We start from the raw sequence: 8,361 nt of genomic DNA on the forward strand, positions 1-8,361 counted from the left end.
TGATAGAATATATTTTCTGATGCATGTATTGCTGAATAAACAACTTAATCACCCTCCATTATTTTTACCTGAATTGACCTAATAATGTAGCCAGGTTAATGTAGTTATATTGAATATGTTTGTTTTCTACATGGTGTTTTATATTTGTACTTTTTTAGAGTGTTTATGTGGGATTATCACAAAAGAATTGATACGGTATCAACGGTCACAATCACATTATAATAATTACAACAATCACATTATGTCGCAAATTGATTAAAAAAGAAAAAAGAAAATTAACAAAGCTGTTTGTGTAGCAATTTCTTTTATCAGCCACTTGGTGGTGATGGAGACAATGAAACTGCAAAATTTCACGAAGACCAGTGGGTTGCATTAGACTAGCATGCATTAAAGAATGCTAGTCTAGAATGCACGATCAATTTAAATACTCAATATTATTTATGATGTATGAGGTGCCATAATATCACTAAAATTAAAATTCCAGTTGCATTTCTAAAAAAGTACCACAACAAAACAAAATAGTTTTTATATATATTATTAAAATATAATATAAAGGAGCTGCAATATTAAGGAAAAGCAATCAAATATTTTCCAATTTAGATTGTGTTAGCTAAAAGCAAAAGATAAACTCTGCACCTATGTAACAGAATAAAGACTGCATACGAGAAATTATTCAGTTTTATTTCTGGTTATATTTTGCTCCCATGTACAGTAAAGGCAGTATTTGTTTCTAAGTGAAGCAGACATTTCATATCTGAGTGAACTGTGAAGCTGTGATATCTGCTCAAAGACAGCATCCTCATTCACACTTTACTGAGTCTCCTTGATGCACAGCTGCCTTATCAAGAGAATTAGGTACAACGTAATATCTCACAGACAGTGTTTTATATGTATAAATAAGAGTGAATATAAAGATAATTCCATGAAGAGTTTGATGAGAGTTCTGTAAGGATGTTTCTAAACAACAGTAGAAACTAACTCTGCTATCTGTTTTGAATATGAGGTGTTCTCTGATCATTTATTTATACATGAGCATAGCTAATATTTAATCTACTAAGACTCAGATCTAAAGATTGATATATGATTTATAAAAAAAACATGTTTGTTCGGAGGATTTAATTCTCCTCCCATAAACTGACTCGTGCAGTGTAAATGGACTACATGAGAGATTTTGTTTAAATCATGGCATTCCTGTTGTAAGAACTCTTCTGTAAAGGATGACCTAGCAGGAGCTCCTTCTCTTGAACAAGACTGTCTAACAGCTCCTGCTGCCGGTGGTTATGGTAAACCTTTAGGAAGGCTAGTACTGTTAGACCAAACCAGCATAACCAGGCTGACCACAGGCCAAACTGTGAAACAAAGAACATATTAGTACCAAGCAGAGATTATGTACAAGAGACTCATGAAATATATACTGTAAATATCTGCTTGTGAATGTAATTTTAAGATTAATGTTTACCTGTGCAATGGCAAACTGGTCATAAAAGGAGTTGTTGTCAACACCAAGCTCTAAATCTGTGTCTTGCAGATCCTTACAACTGTCGAATGAAATAAACCAAATTTAAAGCAACCATAAGTTTTTTTTTTACCTAGAAGTATCAGTTTCTAAATCATTGTGATGGAACACGGACTTTTAATAAGACTAATGGCTTTTGTTTTTTGTTTTGTTTTCACACACTCCCTCCAAATATCTGTTCTGGGAGTATATCACTGCATTTCAAACAGGATAAACAAGAAGGGTCATTCCAAACCAAAATTTCCTAACTGGACACTTCAAAAAGACCGTTGAAATGAAGGATTCATTTCACAAACACTTTGCTAAATACAAAAAACTGCATACAGCTGCCTTAAAGCAAAAGTAATTTGAAAGTGATTACATTTTGGAAATGTATAAATTAAAGGCAGAGAAGAAATTTTAGAGCTAAATAAAAAAAAAATCACCCAATTTTCATTATTACTATTATTAACATTTTGATTATATTAGGCTACTATAAGCATAAAAATATGCTTGGTCTTTGTAATAGCCTACTAAATAACAGCATGACTGTTTCCCATCCATGAGATACAGTGCTGCACTCTTGTGTGATATTGCTTGATTCTAACTGATTTAAAATGGTTTAAAACAGTTTACCTGCTGGGCATGGCTCCGTTTTCAGTGACAGCATCACACCATGAACTGAAGCCAACACTGGATATGGTACAAGCTACAAACACCACAAATACCACCAACAAGCACAGGAGCAGATTCAAGAAGGCATGGAAAAAGAGCTGCAGGAGATGTGAAGACATCAAATAAACAACACATAATTTATTGATTGGAATGTTTTAATATGCAATGCGGTCTGAGTGAATAATGGGCTGCCTACTCGTCGTGGCCTTTGCAGAGGAAGAAAAAGGTCCGCCACGCCTGTACGGCGGACAGGATGAGAGACACGATGCCCACGAAAGTGATGAAGCGGCAGGATGACTCTGGTCCCCATTCTTCAACTATAAAGCGCTGTTTCTCCATTGTCATGTTCTCATTCTGCCACATCCCCTCAGTAAACAGCAGACATTTCCCCTTGAAGTCATCGCTGTTTTCAGAGAGCGGTACAACGGAAATGAAACCGAAAAGAAATGCTAAAAAATAAAGAATACACTGGCCAAAGAGAAAATTATCGACGGCCATCGTTCCGGCGACTGCTTTTGGCTACTGCGCATGACGGGGATGGATCCCTGCATAATGTTATTGGACGACGACTACAAATGTCACCCCTGCATTCACAGCATCTTTTAACATTTGTACGTTTTGACTGCAATGATAGCATCGTTACGTAAACTGCTGAAAATATTAAATATGAACTAAATAAATTATATTTAGAAAGAGTAAATATTGTACAACAAAATGAGAAAAGAATAATAATTCAGTATAAGAGAACTATAATATATCCCATGTTCTGTTCAGTAGAGTGGACGTCTTGTTGAACGTGTTAGCATTGTTATTCGTTTGGGATTGGCCCAGATGGCTTGGAAGAGTTCTGTTAAATCCTGAGGATAAATGGATTAGGTGGAGGTCACAGTGAGTCTGGACACAATTCACTCTCAACCTGCTCCTCACCTCTTCTGTGGTCCCTTACCTGAAATATGCCAAAAAAGGCAATATGACAGCATCTACAATCAAGATCCATGGATTGCAAGCCCATATTCAGCTACTTGATATCTGGGTAGGTAAGTTATGTGGTTTTAAATGGGTGGGGGTTGTATGAATACAACTTAGAATGGTATTAAATTATAATAGTGCCTAGAATAACATATAATGGCCTTCTGTAGCATCTAATGTCAAAAATGCTATTTGTAATTTGTTAAATTATAATTTATAATATGATTTTTGACTGTGTACATGGAATTCACTTTACATTTGACAAGCTGACAATATCTTGATTACTTACACCTAACTCCATACGCATACTCAATAAGTATTAAAACAAAAAATAACTATGAGCCACAGTTGCATTATAAACATAAATATATTAACAAAAGAATTGACATTTCTACATTTACTGAACTCAAATAAGCTTGCACATACAACTCAGAAATAATCTTTCAGTATGTATCATTATATTAGTATATAGTATAGTTATAGAAATTTACAAATAAATACAGTATATATTAAATGGCCATTTTCAGACATTGTAAACTATGCATGTATTTATTTTGTTTCATTTTTATCTTAATTTCAGTACCTGTGCTATTATGAAGCTAAGGCCGTCATCCAGGAGTGTAAAAATACCTAACCTAAGCTGCTTATGTGGCCCTCTTTGCCTTCTCTCCCTGATTACTTTCCTATTCCCTGTGGAACATATTTCCTGTCTTCTCCCATTTACCCAGTATGTTATATCACCCTAAAATAAAATGAGCTTTACACCTGGACACAAAAAAAATTACCACTGAGACAAATAAAAGCAACAATGGCAGTCTTAAAAGTGACATTTACGAAGACAAACAGAGACAAACTGGCCCAGGTTTTATGGGTACTGAACTGGGTGTCTGTGGTAACTGGAGTCACGCTCTTCAGCCTGGGTCTGTTCTTAAAGGTGGAGATTGTGAAGAGACGGGAGCTGATGTCAAAAGAGATTGTGTCAGTGCCAAACATGCTTATCTTTGTTGGCTTGACTGCCTGTGCGATCAACTTCCTTGGGGGAAAGATCTGCTATGACTGTGTGGACACTACCAAGTTCCTGCGATGGAAGCTGCTGATGCTGCCTTACATCATATGTACCTTTTCTTTACATTTTGTATCCTCGTGGGAGCATTGATGTGCTATAGCATGCGTAATGATCTGGAGGAGTCACTGTTTTTGGGCTTACGTGACGCCATGCGCTACTATAAAGATACGGACATGCCAGGCCGCTGCTACATCAAACGCACAATGGACATGCTGCAAATGCAGTTTCAGTGCTGTGGCAACGAAGGATATCGAGACTGGTTTCACATTCAGTGGATCAGCAACCGCTACCTGGATATGACTGATAGCGGAGTTGCGGAGTAAGTCCATTTCTAACCACAATGCACTTTAATATTACACGGTTAAAGCCATTGTTCACCTACAATGAAAACATCATTTAATCACCTCATGTCATTCCAAACCTGTATGATGTTCTGTCTTCTGTGGAACACAAAAGATAATATTTTGAAGAATTTTTCTTTCAGTTGACTTTGTCCATACAAGGAAAGTCAGCCAAGTCCAAAATAACACCCAACCACTCTGACTTTCAACAGACATTTTTTAATGTGTTCCACTAGAAAGAAAGCCATACAAGTTTGGAACAACATGAGGGTGAGTAAATGACAACATAGTATTTATTTTGGGTATACCATAAATATACAGTGGTGGCCATAATTATTAGAACACTAGTAATTCCACCAACTAAAAAATGGCTTTAAGTCAGTTATTTTTTATCTTTTGCTGTAGTTTGTCAGTAGAAAATATCAGGAGTCTGACAGCAGCCAGTGCTCCACAGTGATCTCATCTTCATTGTCTGGAATGACATGAGGAAACATAACAAACTGAGACAGACTAAATCCAGAAGAGCTGTGACAACGTTTCCAAGATGCTTCAGGAGACCACATTTGCCACAATTCTTCTGGATTTAGTCTGTCTCAGTTTGTTATGTTTCTTCATGTCACTCCAGACAGACTGATGAGGATGAGATCAGATCTCTTTGTGGAGCACTGCCTGTTGTCAGACTCCTTGTGCAAACAAAGATCTCACTGGATTATTACAATTAATGGCAAAATGAATGTTTGGAAACAGGCCCGCTGTTCTGTCGATTTGTTCTACCCTGTCAGATTTTCCTACCTCCCACTAAAAACAGTGGGTATTACAATGCTACTGTAAAGTTATGGTTTATTAACGTCTACACCTACCCCAACCCTGAACCTACCCTTACAGTAATGCAGATAAATTAATATTGTTTAGTATGAGGGAAAGGATGCAATATTGATGTGCGCATGGGCAGTGAACTTGGGTAGGAAAATCTGAAAGGTAAGATAAAATGTCAGGCCACCGGGCTCCAGAATCAAATCACTGAGGGTGCTTCTTACATTAGTGAGGGGTCTGTATGGAAATGTAAAGTGATATTCCTAGTGACACTACAGCAAAAAACAGACATAAACTGACTTAAAACCATTTTTTATCTGGTGAAAATACTAGTGTTCTAATAATTCTGGCCACCACTGCAGGTTTACTAAAATTGTTGCAGAAAGTTATTTAATGCATTCTACTCTTCTTCAGAACGACTGCGGAGTAATGTGGAGGGGAAGTATCTGATCGACGGAGTGCCATTTAGCTGCTGTGGCCTGCATTCTCCTCGTCCCTGCATCCAGCATCAAATCACTAACAACTCAGCACACTATAATTACGAATACCAGAAGGAGGAGCTGAACCTGAACCGGAGGGGCTGCAGACAGGCACTGCTGGAGCACTACACACAGATAATGCAGTCCATTGGCTTAATAGTTCTCATCATCTGGCTTTTTGAGGTGTGATATTAAGCCTGTTTTCTATTTTAATATATATATATATATATTGTATTGTATTCCTCTGATGGCAAAAACTGAATTTGCAGCAGCCATTACTACAGACTTCAATGTATTTCGATCTATCTATCTATCTATCTATCCCTATTATAACAATTTTTTCATTATGGATTGGTCTAACATCTCCAGTCGAATGCAAGGGTTTTCAGATATCTACTGACTGACAGATGCAGATGGTTTAATAAAAAATAAAAAATAAAAAGTCAGTTGAGAGAGATTTGAAACTTCAACCCCTCCTTCTATAAGCAAGAAACACTTATAGCCTCTTCGTTTTCTTAAACCTTTCTCCTTTCTCTCTCTAGGTGTCAGTGTTGACAGGAGTACGCTATCTTCAGACGGCCATGGAGAATGTGCTGAGGTTAGGAGACCCTGACTCTGAGTCTGATGGCTGGCTTCTGGAGAACAGCATTGCGGACACTGCACGTTATAATTTCAACATCATCAAGAACCTGGGAAAATGCTACCAGGTGGATGACGATCCCAACATTGATGTACCCAGCACCCAGCCAGCAAGCACAAGAGAACGTCCCTGTAAAGCAAATCCCTGTAGCCCAGTAGTACAAGAGACATTGGACATTGAGACTTAACCAGCCATTTAACAATGACAGCCTTGGAGAGGCAGATTGTGATCTGCATTGCAGCCTTTGACTCTTTACTTGATGCAAACAAAGAGGAATGGACGTTAAGAATGGCCTGAAACAATAAAACATAATGTGAAGGAGCTCTCGGCTGAAAGGCACTGCATTGCAATATAATCCTTGTGCCATTCAAAAGAAAAAGACAATGAAAATGTGCAATGCATTTTAAGATGCTGGGGAACAGGACTGATTTGTAACACTGGATAACACTGCTGTAAAGAAAGATGGTAATGGAAGACAAGCTTCCCTGTGCCTCTGCCCTGTAATGAAGATCATTTTGTCCATCCTAAAAATATCTTAATTATAAACGCATTTCAGGTTAATCTGAAAAGGGTTAAATTATAAGCCTTTGTTTTATTACTAAGGAGCTATTACCATCCATAATGTATAAAATGCCTTTGACTCTCTCACTCATTTGCTTTACTTGTTTCATTGTAGGTCCATTTTCAGTTTTTTCTTCTAGTAAACCATTCACAAATTGCTTTGGAGACTTGCAGTATCTGGCAAGGTTGAATTTGTACTTGATGGCTACTTATTAATACTAACGGTGGCTTCTAAATGCATTATTGCAGCACAGCTGTTTTATATAAGCCTAAATTGTTTTGAAATATGTTAAACCCATTGTGTGTTTATTCTTGTGTGGCTTTATTTCTCACAATTACTTTTTTCTTATATTTGGCAACTATTCAAAGCAAAATGCTTTGTCAATTTTTATCGGGCATTTTTCTCATATGCAAAAATAAAGTCAGACATCTGAGAAATTAAAGCAGTAAAGTGGTTGACAAAATCTCAATTAGCCTATAAGAAATCAAATTACAATTGTATTATGATTCAACTGATTTTTTACGGCTTTATAAAAATGTTTTGGGTGACAAGAGGGGTCCTCCAAAAAGGCTGGTCACATGGGCCTGGGGGACTCGTGTCTTTTTGCAATTAGATAAAAAAAAAATGTTCTGCTGTATTTATCAGCATGTAGCTTATTAAAACATTTTATTTCCATTATATTTCATAAGTCAATAGCCTACATTTCAGAAAAAAAACTAAAGATGTGATGTTGATTCCAATCTATAGCGTTTCAAGTTTGTTCTTCCTTTCAGTGCAAGCCAAAGGATGCTTAACTTTTGTGCACAAAAACCCAATCCCCTCCATTTATCTTGGATTTACCGAGCCACCCATCCGATTAACAGCGTCTTCTCCACCCTGGATTAAAAACAAATAGACTACTCACTCTACCAACTAACCGTCTGCTAAAGTAGTATGTATTGACGACGTTGTCACGTGTACCATCGTACACGTTACTTTTCTCAGCGCTGGTAATGAAAGACAGGATTGACCAATCACAGTAATTTGTGATTACGTGAACGTTTAATGTAATCTTTTCAGGACATCACGTGATAAATAAGTATATTTTATACTGCAACACATTCATCATTATATAAAATATGTAGTATTATGATGATGATTATTATTATTATTATTATTATTATTCGTAACCACTCCGTTGTCAAAAAATAACACAACGCAAAAATAAATATTACGGAAATAAAGCATTCAAAATAAAAATATCCAAAATAAAAATAAAAAAGCAACGTTGTTTGTTTATGTCATAATGCGTGCTGATTGTACGTAAACGGCGTACCTCATC

General features: G+C 36.7%; 2 pseudogenes; one reads left to right on the forward strand and one right to left on the reverse strand.

Annotated features, from left to right (window-relative positions):
• Positions 1-660: 660 nt before the first annotated feature.
• On the reverse strand, positions 661-2,771 carry LOC113120909 (transmembrane protein 179-like; annotated as a pseudogene).
• Positions 2,772-2,919: 148 nt separating this feature from the next.
• Positions 2,920-6,851, forward strand: LOC113120908 (photoreceptor outer segment membrane glycoprotein 2-like; annotated as a pseudogene).
• The last annotated feature ends 1,510 nt before the right edge of the window (positions 6,852-8,361 follow it).

Source organism: Carassius auratus, chromosome 20 (assembly GCF_003368295.1).
Source record: "Carassius auratus strain Wakin chromosome 20, ASM336829v1, whole genome shotgun sequence".
Lineage (NCBI taxonomy): Eukaryota > Metazoa > Chordata > Actinopteri > Cypriniformes > Cyprinidae > Carassius > Carassius auratus.